Here is a 6,000-nt window from a genome sequence, read left to right as displayed (position 1 = left end):
CACACATCTGCACACACAACCTTAAAAGAATGTTGAGAATTATAGGGAATATATTTGAATGGAATCACTTTACTAGTTGGGAGGCATGGTGGCGCAGTGGTAGCGCTGCTGCCTCCCCGTAAGGAGACCTGGGTTCTCTTCTCAGGTCCTACCAGCATGCAGAGGCGTAGTTAGGGTTTTCAGGGACAACTGAAGATTTTGCGCCCCCTCCTGTTTGCCAAAATGCAATGGGGAAGGGAAAGAAAATGTTAAAAAATGTATTTAAAATAATAGTAGGGCGGCACGGTGGCGCAGTGGTAGCGCTGCTGCCTCGCAGTTAGGAGACCCGGGTTCACTTTCCGGGTCCTCCCTGCGTGGAGTTTGCATGTTCTCCCCGTGTCTGCGTGGGTTTCCTCCCACAATCCAAAGACATGCAGGTTAGGTGGATTGGCGATTCTAAATTGGCCCTAGTGTGTGCTTGGTGTGTGGGTGTGTTTGTGTGTGTCCTGCGGTGGGTTGGCACCCTGCCCAGGATTGGTTCCTGCCTTGTGCCCTGTGTTGGCTGGGATTGGCTCCAGCAGACCCCCGTGACCCTGTATTCGGATTCAGCGGGTTAGAAAATGGATGGATGGATGGAATAATAGTATTTTAAGAAAAAAAGTCATATTTTTATATATATATATATCTTCTTTCTTGCCAACTCATGGTTGTTAAATAAACGTAATAAAGTTTGTAATTTTGTGATTTTGCAGCATCTTTTCTTACAAAAATCAAGAATATTGATATACAGTAATAATTAAAAATTTATATATTACTTACCCCTTAAACTATGTTGTCTGAAACAGTGAAAAAAATAGATACCACTATGTAAGAATGCATGAGAACCTGATTATTTTATTGTAGTTAAAAAGTCAAATGTTTGTACGTGTTTGTATAATTTAATAGATAAAAAGTCTCCGAAAATGATAACGCCGCCTTGTGTTCTTCTAAATGCGTTATTAGTTTTTGTAAGAAAAAAAAAAATATTTTTCCGCATTTAAAAATGATTTTAAAGAAAGTATATAGCAAATTATAAAGCAAAATAATTATATATTTATAAAAACTGCATTACTTACAATTTATTTGTATGAAAATATGATGGGGAAACATCTAGACTTCTGCAGCCATCTACTACATAACTCCAGTTCTAAATCCTCACACTGGCTCCCGGTTAAGTTTAGGGCAGATTTTAAAATCCTCCTTTTAACATACAAAGCATTAAATGGCCGAGGTCTGGCTTACTTGTCTGAACTTATCATGACTTACAAAACACAATATAATAAAATACAATTTATTTTTGCATAGCCCAAAATCACACAGGAAGTGCCGCAATGGGCTTTAACAGGCCCTGCCTCTTGACAGCCCCCCAGCCTTGACTCTCTGAGAAGACAAGGAAAAACTCCCAATAAAAACCTTGTAGGGAAAATGGAAGAAACCTCGGAAAGGCAGTTCAAAGAGAGACCCCTTTCCAGGTAGGTTGGGCGTGCAGTGGGTGTCAAAAGTAGGGGGTCAATACAATACAATATACAGAACAGAACAATTCCTTAATACAGCATAATAATACAAATTTTAGAAGTACGGTTTAACAGTAGATGATATGACATAATGATATGTCAATGATATGACAAACCTGAGCACACATTAGGATCTCAAGATGCCGGTCTGCTTATGATCCCAAGGATTAATAAAATAACAGTAGGAGGTCGAGCTTTTAGTTACAGGGCCCCTAAACTGTGGAGTGGTCTTCCTGCTTCTATAAGAGATGCCCCTTCGGTCCCAGCCTTTAAATCTCGGCTGAAGACTCACTACTTCAGTTTAGCACACCCTGACTAGAGCTGCTGATTAACTGTACAGACTGCATCTCTGTTGTTAGTCATTAGCACTAAAACATAAGTCATATGATATTTATAACTTGTTACTAACCCTCACCTTTTCTGTGTCTCTTCTTCATACTCTAATGTGGCACTTGGTGCCACGGCCCACGTGCCACCTGCCTAAGGTAAAGTCATCTCTGATGGAGGATCGCAGAAATCATGGAAAAAAGGGGTCCTTTCATCGGATTGGCTGGCCGAGCAACGTTTCAGCCGTGGAATGGCCAAATGGGGAGGCAGCTTGATGGATGAGGTCTCCAGGACTCTAAAAATATCCTGATCTTATTATGTGATATCATCTACTGTTAAATTCTGCTCCGTACTTCTAAAATTTGTATTATTATGCTGTATTAAGGATTTGTTCTGTTCTGTGTATTGTATTGTATTGACCCCCCTTTTTCTTTTTGACCCCCACTACATGCCCAACCTGCCTAGAAAGGGGTCTCTCTTTGAACTGCCTTTCCAAAGGTTTCTTCCATTTTCCTACAAGGTTTTATTGGGAGTTTTTCCTTGTCTTCTCAGAGAGTCAAGGCTGGGGGGCTGTCAAGAGGCAGGGCCTGTTAAAGCCCATTGCGGCACTTCCTGTGTGATTTTGGGCTATACAAAAATAAACTGTATTGTATTGTATTGTACTAGAATACTACACCACAGCCTAATCAATTTTCAATCAAACACATAAACACAAACCACTTGACACACAGAAATGGTGTTTGCAACAACTTAGACAAGGATACACTAATGACTGACAATGTCAGTCGCGCGACCTGTTTAATAACGTCAAAAATGTTTCTGGGTGGGAGTCAAGCATGTTAGAGTAGTGGAGGGGATAAATTATTGTCTGTTGGGTATATAGAATTTATACGTGCTTCGAAATCAGAAAGAGACAAAAAACACAGGAAGAAGATCTCCTCATAATGATGGAGTGATGGACTGAGTATGCAAATGTTTTTTATTTTCTTTTTAGTGCATTTAAGAATGGAGAACATTTCATTCTAAAATTTCGTAACATCAGTTTGGCACCCCGTGGATGCTGTGCCCGGGGACAGATGTCCCCCCTTGACCCCCCCTAGCTATGCTACTGCCTGCATGGAGTCTGCATGTTCTCCTCGTGTCTGCGTGGGTTTCCTTCCAAAGACATGCAGGTTAGGTGCATTGGTGAGCCTAAATTGTGCTTAGTGGGTGGGTGTGTGTGCCCTGTGGTGGGCTGGTGCCCTGCCCAGGGATTTGTTCCTGCCTTGCGACCTGTGCTGGATGGGATTGGCTCCAGCAGACCCCCCGTGACCCTGTGTTAAGATGTAGTGGGTTGGAAAATGACTGACTAACATGACTAACTTTACTAGTCAAGTCCATTTGCAAATTATTTTTTCATGTTTTCAGGTCACCTATGGATTGCACCTAAAACCAAAGGTACCAACTAACCTGTTAAGTTGTTTTCTACATGGAGGTGTGACCTGTAGGGGGCATCTCAGATCATCAAACCCCAAACATAACCTCATCACAACAGTTCTGTGTTCAAATAAACTATTTTATTAAACAAAATATCTTCTCAGAAACTTCTTTACAATATAAATCCCTTTTCTTTCTTTCTCCTCCAATCCTCCTAGGTGAGCATTGTCCTTCTCCCCTCTGCGACGATGCGGGTTCATTGCATGCTCCCATCTCCTGTCTAGGAGCCCTTGAACCCATCACCGTCGGTAATGTCACCGATGAGCTCGCAGTGAGGCAGCAACAATGGAGCAAGGGGATGGTGTACAAAAGTGCAAAGTGCTTTTATTAAAACAATCAACAAAAACAATGTTCAAATTAAATAAAGTGCAGTGTCTTCCAAAATCATCATCAAATAAATAATCCATAAAATCAGTTGTGAAATGGAGATAAAAACCAATAAATAGAAAAACAATCCTTTAAAAACAAGGTTAAAACACAATGCAGGAAACAGTTTTTTAAAACACAATCCAAAGCCCGGGATCTTTTACCTGGCGTCTCTCCTGTTTTTCCCGGCTGGGCCCTTGAACAGGAGAGCCGCCCTCTCAGCAGCTGAACTTTTCTCTACTCAACTGGACTGGAGGCCTCCCGATCCCTGGCTTCGGCCGTGCACTCAACCCAGACTGAGACTTGGTTTCCTTGATGACCAGGACGTTCACGTCAAGGACTTCACCAACCAAGCCTCCCGACTCCCGCTACCTTCATGGCCTTACGCGGCCTGTCGTCCTTCAACTGGTCACGCCAGCTCCTTACTCACCCAGCTGGAGTGACCGCCACCTTCTGCCCCCACCGAGTGGTGGCCAAACACCCTTCTTGGGGCTCACCTTCCAGCTGCCTACCTGCGAGCCTATGCTTGCTTGCCACACTGCTTCCTGCTCTCCAGCAACCTCCATTTCTTTCTTTCTCCCCTTAGCCGACTCGCACTTCTATATATCAAGAGGGCAAATCAGCAGCACCAGGAACAATCACGGAGGCGGACAGTTTCCCACCTGTGCACTTAGGTGAGAAATGCCCACATTGCGAATCACCCAGAGAACCGCTTCAACCACACAACCACCAAGCCCCCTCACCAAGCCCCGAGCGTGGTGCTTACTTATTTAAACCTGGATTTGACGGAGCTGTGGACACGCTATACCACACCCTTCTGATTCCAACTTCTTGGATGAGATAGAAGGTTCCTTTTAACCTCGACCTGAAAGTGTTTCTGGTGTCTCAGCACTTTAATGAGAATGCACTTCCAGGGAACTTCCTCCCAAAAGTCGCCTCTAGCATCTTCCAAGGAGCCCATTGGGTTAACCCTATAGAACTACAACTCCCATACAGCCCTGCAAATGTCCAAACATTAGCTATGCCAGAAGCATGGTTCCACTGAGTGGGCTGGAGGAACACACAACCCTAATGGGCAGTCATGCCTTGCCCATTATATCTTCCAGCTTGGGAATGGGGACTCCAACCATCTTGGACACCATGCTTAACCACTGTCCATTATGAAGGCCTCCCAGCCTCCTCATCCTTTTCTTCCATCACAGGGGAAAGGTATAAATGTCAAAACCAGCTATGTTTATGCCACCAGTAACCACCTGTCTTGCTATCCACACTCCACTCTATGTGTTTAAACTTCGGGACATCGATGGAAGGCTGCCTTCAATTTCAAATCTCCTTTGAAGAGGTTTATGAGATAAAGAGAAACCCCATACTGTCTGGACCCCCTTCATCTTGCATGAGACCAGCACTGGTTTGGTGGGAGGCTGGAAAGCCCAGACATCTGCAACAACAAGCCAATCCTTCTCTTCTAGCCCTCCATCTTAGTCCCCCACTGCAAACTTATCCTTTGTGGCATCCCTGATGGGAGGCTTTACAAGCAAACGATCAGTCATCACACCCTTAGCTTTTCACAATCCATAATAAAAAAAATGATGTGTGTTTATCTGGTTGCTATGTCTCTGTCGTTCCAACAGATGGCACATCCCACACAATAACACTGCTTTTTCAAATCCCATACTAAGTGGTATATAACAAGAGATATACTGTATTTGTCATTCCAGCATCAACAACAAAAACATTTATTTATATAGCACATTTTCATACAAACAGTAGCTCAAAGTGCTTTACATATTAAAGAATAGAAAAATGAAAGACACAATTATAAAACAAAATAAATCAACATTAACATCGAAAAAGCATATGGTGCTTCACAAGCATTAGTAGTAATGCATTTTATTAGAATGGCACATGCAATGCATTTGTATTACTGCATGCATTACAAAAGACATTCCAATAGATGGAGCACTGCAAACATTAATGAGGAGGCCTACATTGAATACTTAGATTTCAATTAAGTTTAATTAGCAGCAAAAACAGGTCATTAATTAAGAAAAGGGTTAGAAAGAAAAATTGCAGCCACTGGGGCCCTCCAGGACTGGAGTTGGGGACCCCTGCTCTGTAGTGTTCTAACAACACAGTGCATATTTTTTTGAGAAATTTACAAGAGAGTATTTTTAAGTGCGTGTTTTAGTAATTTTAAAGTATTCTTGTTTTTTTGCATCAGTTGTACTTTTAGAATACAGTATAAGTACAGTGGTGTGATTTCCTGATTTCTCATTCTTTTGCATGTTTGTCACACAAA

This window comes from Polypterus senegalus, chromosome 11 (genome assembly GCF_016835505.1).
Source record: "Polypterus senegalus isolate Bchr_013 chromosome 11, ASM1683550v1, whole genome shotgun sequence".
NCBI classification, from domain to species: domain Eukaryota; kingdom Metazoa; phylum Chordata; class Cladistia; order Polypteriformes; family Polypteridae; genus Polypterus; species Polypterus senegalus.
This window is presented reverse-complemented; position numbering follows the sequence as displayed.